Below are 21,464 nucleotides of genomic sequence, written 5' to 3' on the forward strand. Positions count from 1 at the left end.
AATCTTACAATTAAAGCAACATTTTTATTTTTTAAGAAACATTTACAATTTAGGGGAAGAAGAATGACATGGAAGAAGAGATCTATAGTCATAGAATTACCTATCCAACAAGTCCTGGGCTATTCATGGGCTTAGGTGTATTTTAATCACTTTTCTAAAGTCATGCTATATGAGTGACTATTTCTCACTGAAGACCAAGTCTGCCACTGATCAAAATCAGAGCAACATTTGTCCAAAATATTGTGCCAGTATAGTTTGAGAATATTCTTAATGCATACATTACACATATTAAAATCATCAATGACTTAGAGGTTTGTCAAATTTAGAGTCACTCTAATTTGTGAGCTGCATATCATAAAATTAAAATATTGGAAAAAGATTTCTAAGGTTTATTATAACTCCATTGTATATCTTCTAAATATTCAAATGTGTGCAAAACACTGAGCTGTATGATGTAACTTTATGTCAGAGATGCCTATCTAGTCCTCAATTTTATTGAATGTATTCCTACTTCAAAAAAATGCTATGAGATTTCAACATTTTCCCAGAAAAATTTACATAAAATTTAGAAAGAGAGTAATCTCAAATTCTAAATCAGAAATCTGGTGAAATTTCTGATTCCAAATCACTTGGATAAAACTAATCCTGTTAGGTTTTTTATTTCAAAGTGATAATATCTGGTTCATTTCAAGTTCTGAAGTCAGACATGTGAGGTGAATAGTATCAGTTTTGATTCTAGGTTTCTAAACAAAGCAAACTGATATAAATAGCAAATGCTGCCTTCTTTACACAAAACATAAAATTGTAAATTTATATTGAAAATATTTTCTTTTCTTTCTTCTTTAGCTTTCTGTCTTTCAAATACATTCTTTTGCTACTCACTTTAAGTTAGATGACCTTTGTGGGTAAAGGTTAAATCCCATATTTTATAAGATGTTTTCCCTTAGATCTCTTTAGGGCTTTTAGATTCATGTTTTAGAATGAAATATTCTTTAGGACATGAAGTCCTCTGAGAAATAAAATTTAAATCTATTTCTGTTTACTATTTTGTGAATTTGAGCTTAAACATATACATATCCTTCATTTTCTGACACATACCTAAAAATCATACTTGTTGTATTCTTATTTCTTAAATAAAGTTAATGGAACATATGTACTAGTTAATGGAATGAGGTATATACTACATATACACATATATTCATGTTTGTATACATTTTTGCGGAACCAAATGTTTTGGATCATTGCTCATGTGAGTTAATATTAGTTTGCACTATTTTACTGCTTTCAGGATATTACTGTATTTTATAAAATCAGAAAAACTTGTTTCTATGTAAAGACAATTTATTTTGCCCATTAAAAGGTGTCTATTAGATTAAAAATGATGTTGACTATATCTTAAATCATTTGGTTTATTACAAATAGTATTTATTAACATCTCCATCAGGAATGAATAAACAAAATGTGGTTTCCTAATTAAACTTTATTTTACTTAAAAAATAATAGAACATTACCATGATTATTCCTGAAACTTATTTTTAAACAATATTCCAATTAAAGTCTATATTAGAATTTGTGTTTCAGTTGAGAAAGAAGAAGGCTCTATTTTTTGTGTAAATATCTTGATACTCATTAGGAATAAACATTCAACTGATTTCCTAAGTTGAAGGATTATGTTATGGTTAATAAAGACTATATTCAACAGTGAATTTTAAGGGAAGTCAGATTTCCCTATAAAATTTCCCAGGCTTTTAAAAGGTATAGAATTGATCAGACTATGTGAACAGGTGCTGAGCAGAAGAGACTGATTTTATTCATATTTGCATAATGTGGATAATTGTTTAAGTTATGCTTATCAAGATCTTAAAAGACTGTGGACACCTCCTTTTAGGGGATCTCAGTAAACTGAGATTGACCTCAATTCAGTATTGGAATTAAGCAAAGGAATCAGCCTGGCCAGACTGTACTTCATTTTTTTTCTATATATAAGACAGCTTAATTTTCCCATAAAGTACATTAGTGTTTCCATTGGTATGAAGTGAGTGTGTGTGGTTGTGTGTGTGTGTGTGTGTGCACATGTACAAATGCTGGCTGTTTTCTGCGATGGCTTTGACACTCGTGGGCTGACCCTCTCCATTGGCAAATGGATGCCTGGCACCCGCAGCATAGAAGTGCACAGGTTGTATAAGCAAACTCCTAGTCCTAAAGGCTGCTCTGTGGCTTCTTCCCAGTGTGATCTTAGAAGAGTTCCTGTAAATTCTGTTTACCCCTCTGCATGAAAGTAACTCATTCTGTTCAGGCTGCTATAATAAAATTCCTAAAACCTGGATGATCTTATCTTTCACAGCTCCAGAAAGAGGGAAGTTCCAAGATCAAAGCATCAGCAAATTTTGTATTTGGTGGTGGCCCCCTTTTTATTCATAGATGGCACCTTCTTCTGGTATCCTCACATAGTCAAAGAAGCAAGGAAACTCTCCTCTCCTTTACATAGACATTGATGCTATTTTGGGAAGGCCTCACCCCCTAGACCTGATAGTCTCCTAAAGACCTCACCTCTTAAAGCCATCACACTGAAGGCTACAGTGACAACACAGGAATTTGGAAGGGACACAAAAAAATGACACCACAGCAACAAAGTCGAGTGAACAACAAACCCAGTTTCTCCAGAACTAACTGAGCTCCCTCAGCACAGGAGTTTCAATACTGAAAACCAGAGTTCTGGGCAAATTGGGAGGAATTGTCACCTTAACAAAGGCGTAAATAAAGATGCCTTCGTCCAGTGGTTGCCAAAACCAAGTCCTATTAAAAGTCCTGTGAAAGTCAGTTGTTAAATTGTCAGGGATTTTATGGTTGAAGTGTTACAGATTAAGCAATTTCTGAGCAATGGTGTCTTTAGATTATCCATAATGGATGGGGATGAACACCATTGTGGATGGTAAACAGCAAATGACACAAATTAGGATTTTTCCCCCTTGACATCTAGTGAACTGGCATACCACTGCTTATAAAACAAAGTTGATGAACTTACCGAAGTAATGTAGTAAAATGCTTTGTGGCATGCACAAGGCGAGCAAGTGATAATTCTTTTGCTGATTAGTAATTTATTATCATTATTAATTATGCACTGAACATCAATAAATGTTACACTCACCTAGAATTTGCTTTAATTGTTCTCTATAAATTATTTCAATAAATTAAAAACTATATCCAGAAAGCAGACTATGTAGATCTTTTAGTTCTCCTATCTAAGTGGTTGTCTCTTTATTTTCTCTAAGACTCTTCTCTTGGAATCTAAAAAATGCTTCTTTGTCCCTTTCCTACCATAGTGAGTGCCCAGATGCCTCTATCTGGCTGGGTAGAGCTCTAGCTCCAGGATTGCATGAAGAATTATGCACTGGCAGTGTGCATGGAGTGTGGCAAATTGGATTATGCTAATTAGGTCTGTTTTCAGCGGAAACAATGGAGATGCCCCTCTGCTGTGACTGATACCATCATCATGTGGCTTCTCTTTGCCCACTGCCCACATCTTCCCCTTGGTTCTCTGATCTCCCAACTGACCAGAGATTTCTATTCTTCCTCTTTGAATGACAGAGTTCTAGTCATCTCTTTCAATAGAAATTTGTCATCTGGGAAAGATAACAAATGCACTGCAAATTAGGTTATTACATTAGCTCTAGTAAAGATCTTTGCTTTCAAGAGAGTGACCCAAGAAGATGGTAGAGAGAATTCTGAAACTTGGGATCTTTTAGGAGAGAATAAGCTAGAGATAGCCCTCTAGCAGGGAGTGCTGGGGAGTACGGGTTCTTTGGTAGAGGACTGAATTAAAGGTGGAGGGTAGTACTAGTATAATAATAAAGACCAAGGAAAACAGTGTAAGGCTTCTCAGATTCTTGGGTTTTGGTAATAGTTATTATATGGCAACCTTCTGAATTGTCAGATTATACAAACAAGTTGGAATTGAGAGGTAAATTACTTTTTGAATGCAGCTGTATGGGAGCCAGCATAGAATGCCAAGCACAGAAACATATGCTTAGGAGTAAATATATCTAAGTTATTTTGCTTCTGGTGCGTGGGAAAGTCTAAGGTCCAAAAATGAAGACACTGTGCCTGATGAATGTATGCTACACCCAGCCCAATGTGTTAGTTAGATCCTCTTTTGAGGGTTTTGTCTTCTCTCTGGCTCTATACAGTTAAAGCCAGCAGACATTCTCTCCTAGGGAGGAACAGATCAATCTCTTAAAATGTGGATGTTGATTCGTGATCAAGAGCCCTACTGGTCTCCCAGCAAGACATTTCAAGGAGAAGCAGTGTGTGAGCCAGTCAGTCCCTTCTCAGTCTTGAGGGATTTCCAGCTGATCTCTCTGATTGCTCTCATATAGATAATGTAACATCATAAAAGGGGAATTTCTGTAGCAGCTTACTTGCAATCAAAGGCTGCCTGTGGCTACCCAGCATTGCCTGATGCGATGCTACTTTCGGAGCTCTATGTAGTTTTACAGAGAAAGAGCAGGGATAGATTGGGGTGTGGAGGAATTTCTGTACACACCTAGGATTTAAGAAGTATTGGAGTAGAAAGAAGAGCCAGCTGGACAGAGTGGCAGCCAGGCATTTGCAGTGTACAGATGTGTATGAGACCCCCCCAGCCTTGGTTTTTACAAAAAATTCGTTTTCTATATTGAACTTGTACCTTTCCCGTATCTGTTTTAAGTCTGTCTCTTTGTCTCTCTTCAGTGGCCCCTTGGCTTTTAAAACTATTGGAGAAAATCACTTTCTTTCTTCGAGTCAGTTCACTTCAGAAAGTATTCATTTCTGTGTACCAAGCAGGAGACTTGATTCACACTGTGGAACAACACAGAGAGAGGCCTGTTTCTCAGCTTCTAGGCCTCAGCATCCACTGTTCATTTAATAAAAACAAAGTCAATGATTAAGCAGCAGTGACACAAAGGTGTATATGCTTTCAGGAAAGGAAGGTCTCATTATGGGAAAAGAAGCATTGAGGTAGATGTTCTGGTAGATTCGTGAGAATGCTCCTAATTATAAAATAAAAGATCATGAAAGTAGAAGAAGAAAGTGTTAAGACCAATCATTCAAAGCACAGGACTTGGACTGCATGTGGTGTTGGTTCTTCCTAAAGCCAATGTGTCCCTAAGTGGCTGTGTTTACTGGTGCTGTCTAGGAAGCTGGGGAACGGGTCAGCCTTGAAAGGAAGAGTTGTTTTTCTCCTAGTGTTTATTTTCCCATGGAGCAATGACTGAATAATTTTAAAATATCACTTCAATTAGAGATTAGTACTACTAATAAAATAGAAAATAAAAGGATAGAAGTTCCTGTGTTGGAGGCGCTCTTTCCGAGTCAGATGGCTGGAAAGGACTTTTGGAACTGGTCACGATTTTACCTTGGCCTGAAGAACTAAGCAAATAAAAAAGACACACAGAAAGCCAGTGTGTGGCTTCCCAGAGAGGGACCAAATAAACACTCAAGATCAGAAATGTTAGGAGACTGGAGTCGGCCCTGATTTCACATTAGAATTACTTACAGAGACTTTTAAAAATCTGTCTCTAAATGGGTCCCATGCCGAGAGCTTGATTTTGTTGATTTGTGGTGGTGCCTAGGCCAGTTTTCAGGTGTTTATGAAAACATCGTCAGAGGATACAAATAAAAGCACCAACTCTCAAATTCATGTGTCACAGTCACTTGGTCGGTTTGTTAGATCCAGATGGCTGTGCTCCAGCCTGGAGTTTCTGATTCAGCAAGCCTGGGGTGGGGCCCTATAATTTGCATTTCTAACAAGTTTCCAGGTGATGCTGTTGGTCTGGGAGCCAGACTTAAAAACCACACTCCAGTTATAGAACAAAAACAGGAGCCAAGGGCACAATGATAAGCAGGTAGGAGCAAGCAGCACCTTCTGTTTCAGAAAAGAGGAAATTCGGAGCACAGCCACAGACGTGGAGATGACTGGGGCAGATATGATGCAGGGGGAGGGGGTGATTCTAGATTGTCCAGGACAAGCCAGTATATGCAGAGTCCAGACACAGAAGGCAGGACAAAAGAGAAACCTGGAGAGCTGCTCTAGAGGTGCTGTGTAAAATAAAGGCAAGCGGGGCGGAGATACAGAACAAGGGCCCAGGAATAAGGCCCAAGTGGAAGCACTATGGTGGAGTTTGGGAGTGGCCAGTGGGAGAGGCATCAGCACCTACAAGGCAGACAGGAAAACTAGTGCTAGGAATGGAAGAAAATCTGTGCACGTAGAGGAAAGTCAGGGAAACTGTGGTCAGATAACTCAATCTGGAAATGGATCGGGAATGAAAATAGACCATGGGAGTCAGGTATGGGGACCTGGGACAAGTGGGTTGTTTCTTAATGGGGAGCAAAGACTTAATTTCAAGTGACAGTGGTCAGTCAGGATATCTTTTACAGGCTCAATGAAAGTACCAGTGTGTGTGACCCGGGACGAGGGCTTCAGTTTGTTTTTAAGACATCACACATGCTAAATCTATCCCTTTTTAAATCAATGGGGTTTGTGGGCTACTTTTGGAATATTTAGTGCCTATAATCCCTTGCACCTCTACATCTTAATTGTATCACTAAAATACTTGAGAGATGTCACCAGTATTCAGCTATAAAAATATTGTTGAAAAGTGGGCTGACCTTACCTGCGTGAGCTGACTTACTCAACCATAATGGCATTCAACTATGGTTATTAACAGGCTTCTTTAATAAAAACTTAAAACTTGATACAAGGAAGGTAATAATTTACCTCACACTTAGGAATCAGAGCTCAGTTTGGGATACTTAATATGATGAATGATCAGGACACACAAATAACATTCAAGGTAAAATGACAAGGGATGTAAGGGTTTTTTCCCCCCATATCTAAAGGGGAATGATTGAGTGACTGGGATAATTTGCTTGAGAGGGTGGCAATTCAGTCAGTATAACTGTTTTCAGATTTTGAGAAAAAATAATGTCATGAGTAACAAGAATTTAACCTGTCCAACTAGTAAAAAATGTAGGAACTTCATGATAGAATCTCCCAATTTTGTAAATCATTTTCCATAGTCAGAACCATTGTGAAGGAGTCACTAATGCCAGGTGGTAGTGATCTTCCCATCCTCAACCCTGGGCAGAATGACAGCTGCCTGCTGGGGTCCCGTGAGTGGATGTTTGAAGATGGCCTATTCCAAACCTGCAAGTCTGTGTTTCTGTTATTCTATGATTTGTAGATGAATGTACTTTTTGAAAATGTCTGTAAAATAAATCAAATTATCTGACCCAAGGAGCCAGGCGGGCCTTGGAGCCATCATTTCCCTGGAAAATTCAGTAAGCCACATGGTGAGTGACTGCAATTTTGAGACATGTTCCATCTGAATATACATTGAGATTCTAAAGAGGAATTGTTACATCAAAAGACAAGAAGCAGGTGGAATAATTAAATGTAACATTTGAATAACCAAGTTCAAATCACTTTACTAATGAGCATTTAGTAAGGCCCTACAAAGCCGATGTATATAAGGCTTCCTTTACGTTCATTTAACAAGCCTGTGGAGTTGCTATAATGTCAGTGTCCCTTGAATATTTCAGGACGCTCATGGCTCAAAACACAGCCAGGAAACAAATCCAACTCTCTCTAAGTCCCATAAAGCATAAAGCAAGTCATTTAGTCCCTCCAAAAATTAATTTGGATATTTATAAACTAAAGAAACTATTTTTTAGCTGCAACTTTGTTACTCAAATAAATGAACTTCTTTGTAAATTTAAAAATACAAGTATTAGTATAAAATGTGAGAATCTATGAAATAGACTTTCCATGTCTTTCATTAGGTGGGCAGAAGAGGCAGAAGAAGGTATCTTGTGAATGAATATGGGTTTCCTGAACTGAGCATGATTTAAAATGCTTTATCATTTCATGCTATTTCCTTAAGGTAATGAAGAAAAGGACTGAAAGAACAATCAGATTTTACTATTCAAAAATCAAGCCCATAATGGGATAACCGATTGTCTCTAGGTTAGACATGACAATTTAAATCTAAAGTTTAAAAGCTGAAAAATAATAATATTTACATTTTAATTGAACAGTCAACCAAATGATGATGCATTTTTAAGAATTTGAAAATCTTGACTTAAGTATAAAAACATAAGTTATATCTTATTCTAATAAAAATTTATTCTTCACACATAATGCAAACGTACTAAGTCAAATTTGTGTTAACTAAAATCAATCAACTTTTCTCCATATCTTTAGTGAGTACATATTCCATTTAAAGGAAACTATAGGTTCTTTTAGATAAAAATGAATTTCATCAAGCTTTTTAGAAAAAGTTCTTATATTTCACCGTATTTACCCATAAACCAGAATATCTATTCAAAGAAATATTTGAAAGTCCACAAATCTAGATGAAGAGTAACAAACAAATTTTGTGAGTTTTGTTTAATCTTGTACTTACATTTTAACAAATGCCTGCCTCCAATTAGTATGGGGATTCCTCACAAAACTAAAACTAAAACTTTCATTTGACCAAGCTATCCCCTCTGAGTATTTTCCCAAGAGTTAAAGACATCATATTATAGTGTTACATGCAAACTCATGTTCATAGAAGTACAATTCATAGTAGCTATCCCTCAAAAACAGCCTATATTCCACCAACAGTTGAATAGATAAATACATGTAATATTTATACACAATAGAGTACTACTGAAACACAAAGAAAAATGAATTTAAGTTCTTTATAGGAAAATGCTTAAACCTTGAAAGCATAATGTTAATTAAAATAAATCAGACCTTCAAACTGCAATATTGTGTGGTTTCTCTTATATGAGAAAGCTAAAATATAACTAAAAAGCAAAATGAAAGATAGGTAGTGGAGGTAAGGAGAAAGTGTTTCCCTAATGGGAACTGAAAGGAGCTGGGTATGGAGGAGGGAGGGAAGGGAAAGCAGATGGAAAAAGAAATTAAGATGTGTTACGTACATAAATTAACTCCATACAAGGAACATAAGCGTCATGTACTGCAAACACGTACTAATAAAAATTTTTTAAAATCTGCCTCATTAAATTTAATTCATTTATTTATACATTATTAGCATTTTGAGGCTACTCAGGACTGCCTGACACACTTATCAAATACTTTCTTAAGAGATGAGACGATGGTCCCTTTGCTGTGGTTTTCTCTCCATCTTAAAGTTTTATCTGCTTTCTAGCTCACCTCTAGGTCGGTTTTGGCTCATTCCCTCCTTGACGACTCAATAAAATACTGAAGTTTGTTTCGTCTCTATTTGTAAGTTACCTACCATCTATAAAACCTACTAAAATGCTTCAAACAGTGGAATGCACCTTTTTTTCTCTCATCATAACGCATTAGAGATGAAGAATCTTTAAATGGATACCTAGTATGTAAAACAGGGGGGTACATAGCAGGCCTTCCTGTTAGAATCCACCAGGACTGACTTAGAAACTCCTCTGCACCTGAGCAGTTGAGAACCTCATACTCCTAATATTACACAGAGAGTAATTTGAGAGCCACTAGGAAAGAAGTTGCAACCCCCAATCTCTAAGGGTAATGCAAGTAACATAAAAGAAGGAAATGGGCCAATGGGATCTGGGCTGTGGTAGGCTCCCATTCAGTCTAGCCAGACTGCTACACTGAATTGTAGTCTACTGATGTCAGGAAGAAGCAAGTAGTCAGTCTTTCCAGATAATCCTTCCAGATCAGCCAGACTTCCACACTGTCTTTAATGCAGTTCTTTCAACTTTTCAATGTTGGCAATAAAATTATAGATTCCTTGTGAAACAGTGCACAGGCCAATTGAAGCACATCTGCTGACCCAGTCTGGCTTCCAGACTGCCAGATAGTGACCTCCTCATCCTTTGCATGTAGACTTGAGGAAAGAAAGGGTTACGTTTTTGCATTTATTGCTTTATCTTCCGTGCCAAGCTCAATTCCTGGTTGTAAAGCAGGTGTCCAAAACCGTAGAGCAAAAGAACAAATGGTGAATGCAGAAAGAGACCACTATCGTATACCTGCAATACATTCGCTGGTCCCTGAATTAAATAAAGGTGGTGTGGTGTGATAAGAGCACCAGTGTTGAAGAGAGAGGTTACGGGTCATAGTCTAAATGTGTCGGGTACAGTAGTATCTCTGGTGCTTTCTGTGGTTAACTGTAGTTACTTCAATCTTTCCGTCCTCGTCTATAAAGTGCTGAGAATGGATTACAGCCTTGATTTTTAAATGCCGTTTGAAGTAACCATTAGGGTATTAGAGAGATGGTTCAAGAGGCTTCTGAAAAGATGTGATGGGTGTCTGACAAGGAGAGAGGGTCTTCAGGTCTTAGAAGGATTCAGAGTAAGATTTATTGGAGTTTTGGTAAATGATAGCAGCATGCCGTAAACATAACTGTGTCTTCCCAGAACTCCACTGAAATGATAAGGAAAAGGATTTTTTTAAGGCATGAAAGCTTACAGACCCAAAGAACAAAGAACAACACACAAACATGAAGAAATTGGAAATAGGGGAAACTATCGAATCCAAGAATATTTAATTCTAAATCAGCCTGCTGAGGCAAGTCTTGCAGGATTCTTTGATTTTTCAGGCTGTGTCCATGTATAACCTTTAAAATTTATTTTGAAAGGATACATTTGAACAGAAATTTCTAATGGTGAAAACATTATAAACCCCTTAACTGGATGAAAGTGTCCCAGGAACACTATTCTATGATTGTACTCTGTATGTATGCTGGTTTGCATAGCATTGTGGGTATTATATGTGTCTTTAAATCTAACAAAACATGCTTGGGGAACATCCAGCTGTGAATCCAAAATGATGTTTTTTTGCCAAGATCACATTTCTCTGGTGTCTCTGGAGACAGAAATCACAAGTAGAGTCTCGGAAACCATATTTCTGGTGAGGAATTCTAGGAAATTCCAAGCTCTTTAAGTCTGTTGTCAAACCTGCCATTCCTGAGACATCTGTAGGACTCTAGCACTCTAGTTATTTGTAACTCATTAATTATCATTTCAGAAGCAAGACAAATATGGTCAAAGAATCATTTCTGATAAGATCAGTGATAGCAAAAGCGAGGCCATCTCACTTTAGAAAAGGTCTGAGAAGGGCTTATCATCGATGTGTTTCATATTCTTTTCACAGCTTCAAATCTAACAGACAGAGCAGGGTTTTGTGAGATAGCTTTTCAGTGGAACACTTTTTAATTCATTTTACACAGCTTTTATTAGATTTGTAAGAAGATACACACTGTATAAGCAATCCATGGTCACTTGAGAGGAGAGTAGTTATGTGACTCATTTAACAGGCTACTACCTGTTTAAAAAAGAGACAAATATCCTGTGTCTGACAGGAGCTACGCATGTATGACAGGAACCAAATGTTTTAGACTAAGAAGTTCTACAATGGAGTTCATTCTGAGCTCCTCCATAGAATTTGACTAACTTTAAAAAAAAAAGTTAGAATGCATATTGGGAGTGTTATGTGTCTTGACATCTTGATTGTGTGATTGTTTGGAAATCTACACATGCAATAAAATTCATAAAGTCATACCAACAGATAGCCAACAATGTGTATAAAACTAATGAATCTAATGTTTCAATGATGAGGTCCTGATTTGTGATATACTGTAGTTCTCAAATATTTTAACAGTGCAGTATATAATATCAGTGCAGTATAAAATATGATAGATCGTGAGATCTATCATATTTTACCACTGAATGTAAGTCCATACTTATCTCAAAATAGAAAATTTTCAAGATTTCATTGACTGCATCTGTTACTTGTTGAATAGCACTAGCTATACATGGTGACTCACTATCATCACCCTGCTCATGTGCTGGAAATGAAGCTGTGGTTCTCACTTGTGGGCAGGTGGGCCTCATAAAGAAGAGAAAGGTCCAAAACCTTGTTTCAAAATGGCATTAAAGAGGCAGAATTTGGATTAGGATGTAATTTTGTTTCCTTCCTCCCTCCTTGCATGGATTAGAGTTAAGGACTGAGAGACTTAGAAAGGTACCCTGCCTTTATTTCCTACAGTGAACTGTGGTATAATATGTTGATGGTTTTGTTTAACCCTTGGTCAGTTTAGTGGGAACATTGAAGGCTGTAACATGGGTCATTAAATCCTCCTACCAACAGCATCCTGGTGGTAGATGGCCTTAATGTTTACTATTTATGCCCTTGACCACGTAGCTCGGTAGATCTCTGTTTGTGAACAGGGCTTCATTCCTGCACCTGGACTCTGGGCTTGGCTTTGTGGCTTAATTTGGACTATAGGTGGTTATGAACAGACAGAACATGAACAGACAGAATTTAAACATCATTTTCATGGTCAAACTTGCTCTCTTGGACTTAATCCATCACCTGGACAAAATGTGACCAGACTAGCTTACTTGTCCTAGCATGAGGAGAAAAGTGAAACACAATTTCCCAGCTTAGCTGTTGTAGTCAAGGCCAGCCTGAGGCCAAGTTCCTGGCTGTCTTGCAAATCCAAAAGGAAACCCAGCAACAAACCCATGGACATATAAATTCTAATAATTACTAGTCACTGCCGAAATTGTCAGGTTTTGAGATTATTATATATGCAGCGACAATTTGATTTCAGATAGGACTTCGAGATTGGGATGCAGGGGCATTGTGAGTGTGTGTGTGTGTGTGTGTGTGTGTGTGTGTGTGTGTGTGTGTTGATACACACACAAGTTGGTAAACTTGTGTGTGTAAACTTGGAATTAAGCTGGAAATCTAGTTATAGAGAATCAACAGATGTCAACTGTGTTAGTCATGGGGTAAAACATCTCCTGATGTTGGAGATCTGGGCTTTTGAATAAAATTAATTCAAACAAAGACCAAGTAAAGCTGTGCCAGAAGCGAGGAAGGTACTGATATGAACTTAGCCTTCAGGTTTTGGGGGAAGGAGTCAATCAGGGTGCTATGGCTTCCATCCAGACTAGCAGGAGGCTTTAAATTTTTTTTTTCTGTAGAGTGTCAGATAGCAATTATGTTAGGCTTTGTGGACTTTGTCAAAACTATTCAACATGTCAGCTGTAGCACAAAAGCAGCCATAGATAAGATGTAGACAAATGAGTATATGTTTTTTCCAGGAAAACTTCATTTACAAAAGTAAGTTGTAGTTGGAATTTGTTCACAAGACACACTTTGCTAACTTCTGATCTAGAAACTTGTATTGCATTATTGAATAAAATATTTAGAACTAGATCGTTGTAAAACAATTAAAGGTGACAAATATATACCATACATGCTCCAAGTTTTGTCCCTTGAGCCAAGCACAGACACTGCTTATCTATCCTTCGACTCTTTTTTGCCAGTGTGGCTCTCTGTCCTTTGAATATTTTATACCTGAGTAATCCAGGTAGGCATTATAAGTATGGCGGTGTGTCTAAGAAAAATTATACAAATGCATTTTAACTTCAATTCAAAGGCTTCTGTTTTATCAGTGCCAGAAAATGACTGTAAACCAATATGAATTTAACAGAAACCTTTTTGATAATGAATTGGAGATAACTGGCAGGATAATACTAGCAGTGATTAAGTATATTAATGTATTTATGTTAATTTAAGAATTGTTTAATGTTATGTTATAGCAAGTATTTGCCTTCAAATATTTCCTTTAGAAAGTACACTACTTGGGTTGGGGAGAGTAGGAGACATTAAGATCATACTAGGAAACATTTGGTTAATGTAAGTCATGGACTTCGGAGCTAAAAAGCAGGAGACACACTGGGGATGGATGGAATGGAGTTGTTCCTAAGATCAAGCAAGTTCTTTCCTGAGATGTTCCACCCATTTAGCTGTGATATGCCCTTGTGAACTGTGACACCTTATCAGAATCTTGCTAACTAATTTCCTAGAATAAATTGAAGTGAATGCAGATTTTGCTGCAGAACCATGCTGGGGGTAGATGGAAGAGAACCAGGGAAAAACTAAAAAATCTATCAAAATGAGAAAAATATTTTTCTATAACTGACCAATAAACCTGTTACATATTATTGACTATACTTTTCGCTAACATTACCTTGACTGAGCCAAATTATCAGGTACTTGCTCACTAGTCAAGTGGTTTCATTTCAAAACCAATACTTCAGCATCATAGCTTCAAGCCAAGGCCTTTTTGCTACCAGGCTGTGAATGCATTGCATCTGGTGTACAACGCTAGTTTTCTGGAGCAAAAATAGGCTATTTTCTTTGCTGCTACTCTTTATGAAGCCTTAATCCCTTGGTAATGGCTTGCAAGTAGCTTGAACTTCTCAGGCAATTCTCATATAACTCTTTCTCCACACTACCATAAAGAAGGCCAGCCTGCAGACTTGTAATTTATCACATTTGTTCACCAGTCTGCCAAAAGAACTACAGAATTCTCTTGAAACTACCCTTGGAAGAGGCAGTGATGCTGGGTATGATTTCCCATCAGCAATGCAAAGTCACTTAATGGTGTCAACTTGGAAAACACTAAGCTTCAGTTTGAGGAACTTGTATGGTAAAATAATTAAGTGGGAATGGAAATTCTTGGAAAAAAGTTCCCAGAAGTCTTGGAAGAAGTAAACCTCATATAACCATGACTGGTGAGTTTATAAAACTTTCCAATTTCTGTAATAACAGAAAGTTTTAGAGACACAGTGTTGAGGGGTTTCACCTTGTCGAGGGATATGGATGTCCTCAGACACATGGGAGCTGGTGCCTGGGAAACCTGTTACTCAGTTTACATCTCTGAAAGTTAAGGATTCCGGGAGCAAGTGATACTAATCACTGAGCAAGATTTCACTGGCATTCCTTTCCATCTCTGCTCTCTTTAATATGTATCTCACTATCATCCCTTGAAAGACAGCTTTGAACATGACAATGGAAAAGGGGAAAGGACCTTTTTCTTACTTTGCATCTTCTTCCAAATCCTGACCATCCTGCCTGAAATGATCGACCCTGCCCAGTAACAGGTGAAACTGAATCTAGCAGAGGCAGGTATCTGTACATTACTACAGTGCTTTGTCCACTAAATCTCAAACAGGAAGCACTTGCCAAAAGTATACACGTTCCCAGTATGTCAAGACAAGAAATTTCTAGATAGACTTGGAGAGGTCTCAGTAGTAAACACTTTGCTGATTCCAATCTCTCAACCTCTCTTAAGATTCTCCACCCCACCATTCTGAACACTCTAACAAGGAACATTCAGGCTACAGGGCCAAGAGTTAAGGGGAGAATAAAAGAAAGGAGGAGAGCAGGCTGAAGACCCTGCCTACACGAGAAGACTTTCCAGACAGAAGCTATATTCTATTTGTTCTAATTCCTTTCAATAATTATATTCCTTATGTGTCTCCGGCCCTTGCAACTCTGACCAGCTAATGAAGCATTTGTTCACAGAAAAGAGGTGCAATATGCAAAAGTTCCTGATAATTATCTTTCTGTTCTATCCCTTCCAAACTGGGGTTTCAGAAGTTTTCTTTCATTCTTTTACTGAGAAGAAAATGACCAGCAGGGGAATACTGGAAAATTTTGTGAATGAAAGGCAAGAGACTATTCTTATGAAATGGCCCAAGTAGTCAATAATATTGTGGTGTTTTGTTGTTGCTGTTTTACTTTTTGCTTACTATACACTTTTTTACTCACTATACACTTCAGTCTGGTCTTGAACTCACCACATAGCCCAGGTTGGCAGCGAGCTCACAGTGATCCTCCTGCCTCAGTCTCCCGAGGGCTGGTATTACGGGATGTACCACCAAGCTCAGCGCCTAATAAACATAATGCTAAACTGAACTTCAGTGCTATGTTTTCAGCTGACTTGGTGTAGCCGAATGTGGAAATGTTAAGGCTTGCCTTGTGCAACTCATTCTAAAGTTTATTAACAGATTTCTTTTGTCTGTGCACCTGTTGATAAATCATATTTTCAGTGATATAGTTCTGCAGACCAACATTATAGGCTGTGTAAACTCCTTCTGTGCGACTGTGAGCATGACACTGTAAACACCTGTGGGGGGACATCATCTGATGCATGATATGACCGATTAGACTGAACAATCACTTTCTTCATAATGAAGTTGACTGCACAGAAACTCAAACAAAAATAACCCACAAACTTTAAAATGTGAAATATTTACAAGTTCATCAATCATTATATGGCCTTTGCCTCTATTAAAATCTTATAACTGTACACTTTTACCTAGTTGTAAACACTGTGTGGACATGTGGTTTTGTGTTTTTGCTTTTCTTACCTAACATATCCATGCATGGTTGTAGAATGGAACGCACACAACAGTTTTAAAGCCAACAAAGGTTTCAACATATTGATGTATTAGTGAATATTTTAATACTTCTCTGTTCTAAAGCTAGTATCTTAACATCTTCCAATGGGAAGTAATTTTTAACTGAATTAAATATGTATGTACTGAGTTCCCAGGACACACAAGGCTGAAAGACGCATGATAGTGGATTCCTCACACAGCGTGGATTAGTGCCTCATCAGTATAACTGTAGATCTCCAGCTTCTACTCTCTCCCTTATCATGGCAAAAGTTTTTGGTGATTCACATGTTCTTGGAGAGCCTTTATCACGTTCTCCTCTGCCCCCATGTGGCTTGCCATCTGCTATGTACTAAACACAGTTAGTATTTTTCCAATGCCCCTTTGCTGCCTTACAAGATTTCTGAATGGTGGTATCTTTCCTGGTTCTACCCTAAGGAACACTGGAAACACTGTTGTCCTGATTGTGTGGGGAGGAATCTGTTTCCATTGCTGATAGAATTAGACTGCTAGTCTACAGTACTGGCTTTGAGTCTTGCGTTCAACACTGAGGAAAGATGGTGGGCATATAGACCATCTTTCCTTCAAAGATCTTCCTCTCTTACAACTTTCTACTATTACTTCATATTGATAGGTTTTTGTTTTTAAGTCTCATTTGAACTTTTGATTTAGTATCTCTCAAACATATCCCATGACCCTCCCTACACACACTGAACTAGGCACACACCATTATGCAATCAATATTCCCGGCCAAGCTAGTACACTTTCTCCCTAACAGTGAAGTCTTTCCTCTTCTGACATATTCATGGAGAGGATTCTATGTCTCCTTCATGTCCTCTCAGCTTCATCGCACAAATATCCAGTGCATTGCATCTAGTTGCTACCATGCTTATAGACAATTAATACTGAATGTCTATGGAGACACACAGAATATGTCCCTTGTTTTGGGAAATTTGTTACCCATATGTGAATTGCCGTACCTAAAAATGCATTAAGGTATTTCACTTTGAATTGAGTCATAGGAACCCAAGTGTTTTACAGATTAATGTAAATTAAATATGCTAAAATGGCTAAAAATGAATGCTATAGGAATAAACTAGCTGTTCATATTTAGGGCTCCTGAGCCTGGTGAACTGGTGACTGTAACCCAGCACCTGGCACTTGTTCCTGGAAGTAGCCCAAGATAGACACCGAGTACTCAGTGACGATAAGGTGAGAAGGAGGAAAAAGATGAAACAGAAGCAGCTGCTGCACACCAGGGAGAACTAACTAGTCGGGGTGCTACAGCCTCTAACCCAGCACTGTGGTAAACCAAGGCAGGAGGACTGGGAGTTTCAGCCTGACGGGGAAACTGTGACATAGTTTTGGCTGCTTCATCAGAGATGAAAGAGATGAAATTGTAACCACTCAGACAGCAAAAACCCACTTCAAATTATCCCACACTTTGCCCTTTGGGGTACAGCTGACAAAGTGATGCCTCCTTCCTATGTGTGTCCTCTTTCCCCTGTTCTGCCTCTTTGCCTTACAACCTTTATTTCTTGTGCTCGTGATTAAGTAAGTGGATAATCTATTTCCTAAAGTCAAAGTAAATTTTAATGCATAGCAAATTTTCATATCTAAGCATCTAAATAAAAAATGTGCGATTATTATCATTCCACAAAACAGGTGTAACCCTTCAGATTCTGATGGAGCAAAATAAAGTGACACGATTTACAAAGTGACAGTTTTTATAAAGGTTGACTTGTATGTCATCACCTGTGCTACTTCTGTGATGCTGGGATAGGAGTTTTGCTGTCATCATCTCAAAAATTGAAAAACTTTAAGATAGTTAGAACGTGGCTATAAGGTAGTAAAAATAAGAGTTGAACGTCTTCTGATTTAAGTATTGGCTTTATTCTCCTATGTTGCTTGTGTTTTTTTTCTTCTTTTTTTACTCATTTTTAAAAATTTTATTTAAAGAAAACTAAACAAAACAGAAAATAGAAATAATACATACATTCAGAGAAAAAAATAAACAGTAAGAAATTACTAGTTCATGTTTACATATTGGCATTTTTCAAATAGTGGTTCAAGATACAAAAATGGAACATATAAAGTGGGAATTCAAACAGCAAGAGTGCAAACAGTTCTGTTCAAGTTTCCAACAAAAGCTTAGTAACATGGTTGTCAATCCTATACACTTAGACATACATGCAGCTATCCATATCTTTATTTTGGTTTAGATTAAACAAACTAAAGCAGGTCAAAATCATTCTGAACTAAGAATAACATGGATTTCACATCCTGACACTCCATGATCAGCACCGGGTACTGTAGTGTCTTTTTTTTAAAATTTAATTTAAAGAAAGACTAAACAAAACAGAAAATGGATAGAAATCATACATAATTTCAAAGAAAAAATAAAACAGTAGGAAATCACTAGTTGATGATTACAGATTGTCTTTTTACAAATAGTTGTTCAAGATACTAAAGTAGAGCTTATAAAGTGGGGATTCAAACAGTGACATTGCAACCAGTTCTGTTCAACTATCCAGCAAAAACTTAAAAATATGGTTATCAATCCTACACTTAAACATACACTTAAACATACATGCAGTTATCCATATCTTCAATTACGTTGAGATTGAATAAGCCCAAGCAGGCTAATATCACTCTGAGCAAAGAATAATACTATTTCTGGGTTTCACATTATGACACTCCAGGATCAGCACTGGGTACTTTAGTGTCTCTTTTTCTTCAAAGTATCTGTTCATTTCATCATGTGTCATATGATAAGTTCTCATAAACTTTTTATAGATTCTACACATGCATGAGTCTTAACATGTATTTCTATTCTTTCTATATCAGAGGAGAAACAAAACAAAGCAAGGCAAAACAAAACATATTGCTATAAACATATGTAATGAAATAAACATATAAGACCATTGTACAAATCATTCTACCATGGTTCCTGTGTTGTCTCTTGTTATCTCCAATAGAATTGGCTATATCATCAGACGTAGTATAATTGAATATATCAATACATAACATTAATAAAAACACAACGTTGTATATAATATAGAACTTCAAAAACTCGCAGTTATCAAACCAGAATGTGTATCATTGAGTCTTGTCATCCTCAGTGTAGTTGCCTATGGCTTGTGTTTGCTAGTAATTTATAGAGAAAAAACTTTCCCTTATAGATGTTATGGAAGATTATTGGAAAGCTCATGGGAGAAATCCGAGATTTCCCTCATCAGCCTCCCACTCCCATCACATTCTGACACCCGGATTTGCATAATATGTAACTGTAGCTAAATGGAGCCTTCGGGCCTTTTGCTATCAGTACACACATTATTACATATTTGACATGTATTTTTATAGACCCTGTATAAACTTCTTGACATTCTTGTTCTAGGCTAGCAGGTTTTTCTAGGTTGATGGCTTCTGAAGGAATAGACTATATTTATAAAGTGAACCCAATCTTTCATTTTAAAGGAATGATGTAATCATGAGCAATATTTATTTAATACTTATTGAATAGCTGTAGTTGGAATTTCAGGACCTTAGCCAATGTGCATGAATCCCCTTGGCACTTGTTTCAGAAACCTTTGAGAATGGCTTTGCATCTTTTGTTGTCATCAGACTGCAAGGAAACTGTGCCCCTGGCTATTGTAACACAGATGCATAAAGCATGCAGTGAGGGTTGTGGTGATGGCAAGGATAAAAGCAATGCATCCCCCACCAGAAAAGGCAACGCAAGAAAGAAGGGTATCAGTGGTAAGCAGTGGGCGTTTGGAATGAAATGACTGAACTCTGGTAAAACAAGGTGTCTGTGCCCCCTCTCTTGCTCCATGCTTTTCTTGTGATGTGAGTGGAGCCCTCCCAAAATTCCAGTGTTGAAATCCAATGGCCAATGGGATAAAATTATAAGACATGGGAGCTTTAAGAAGTCAGTCGGTTATAAAGGATCCTCCTCTGGTGAGTTGGATTAAACTCCTCATAAAAAGGCTTCACACAGCTAGCTTGCTTCTCCACCTTCTTCCTGGTGAGAACAGAAAGCATCCCTCTCCTTGGAAGGATTTAACAACACACCATCCTGGAAGCAGAGTGCTGCCCTCATCAGAGAGCCAAATCTATCAGCAGTATTGATCTTGCATTCTCCAGCTTCTTGGACTGTGAGAAAATAAATTTACATTCTTTATAAATTACCCCCAACTCAGGTATTTTGTTGGAGCAACATAAAAGGACTAAGGTGTTTTCCTGCATCTTGTAGTTGAGAGGGTTAGACAAAGAGTGAGATCAACGATAAGGAAATAATAGAGTTACACTATGGCACATACATGAACATATTATTGGTTTGTAAGAGAAAGTGTTCCCATAAAACGTGAATGATCCTCAGTTCAGCAGGAAATTCAGTTAACCTCACATTCAAGAGAGAGATAACTAAAAGTGATGTGGGATGGCTTTGCATCAGATAGTATATCTTTCCTTGGCCAGGATCTTGGTTGTAGCTTAGACTAGGGTAGAGACTGCATACCAGAGAGTACAATAAGGAGACTTTGATGCCAAGGCGAATGTTATCAGTATGAATGTACATATCATCTTCCTGGAAAAATGAAATCTTAATTAGGGTATAGTAGTTAAAAATTTAATGACATTGGCTATCCTTACAGCTACACAGTCACCTGCAAGCACAAAGTGATAATAAGAATGAAAACAAAGCTTTACTTCAAGCTTACTCTGAGGTTCCAAAGGCATCTCTCTTGAACTGTGATACAAGGAAAAGTACGGCACCCATATTAAAGCGATATTCTTCAGAGATTGTGAAAATGAGCCCAATTTCTATGAAATGATAGAAAATGAAACCGTCCAAATATCTACTCTCATTCTTCTCTGAGGCATAAAATGCCACTGCTTAATAAGAAAGTTATAAATGAGCTACAAAAGAGAAAGAAGAAAATCTTCCGACATGCAGAGCAGGCCTTTTCTTTACTGCTACCTTGATAAAATTATGATCTCTCAAGAAGAATTACTCTCATCACAAATTCTGATCATTCGTATTACCACCAATGATAAAAATGCAATGACTAAGGAACAAGCTAAAAGATTTGCCTCAAATTATTGCCATCACCATTGTAGTTGGATGCACAAATATGAAATAACAATTACTTAGCAATCATTTATAAATTCTAAACTCTACCAAATAGTACATGTTCTTAGATAAACTGGAGGAACATGAA

The sequence above is a fragment of the Cavia porcellus genome, unplaced genomic scaffold (assembly GCF_034190915.1).
Source record: "Cavia porcellus strain 051 isolate PalLab524CR breed Dunkin Hartley unplaced genomic scaffold, mCavPor4.1 scaffold_1, whole genome shotgun sequence".
Lineage (NCBI taxonomy): Eukaryota > Metazoa > Chordata > Mammalia > Rodentia > Caviidae > Cavia > Cavia porcellus.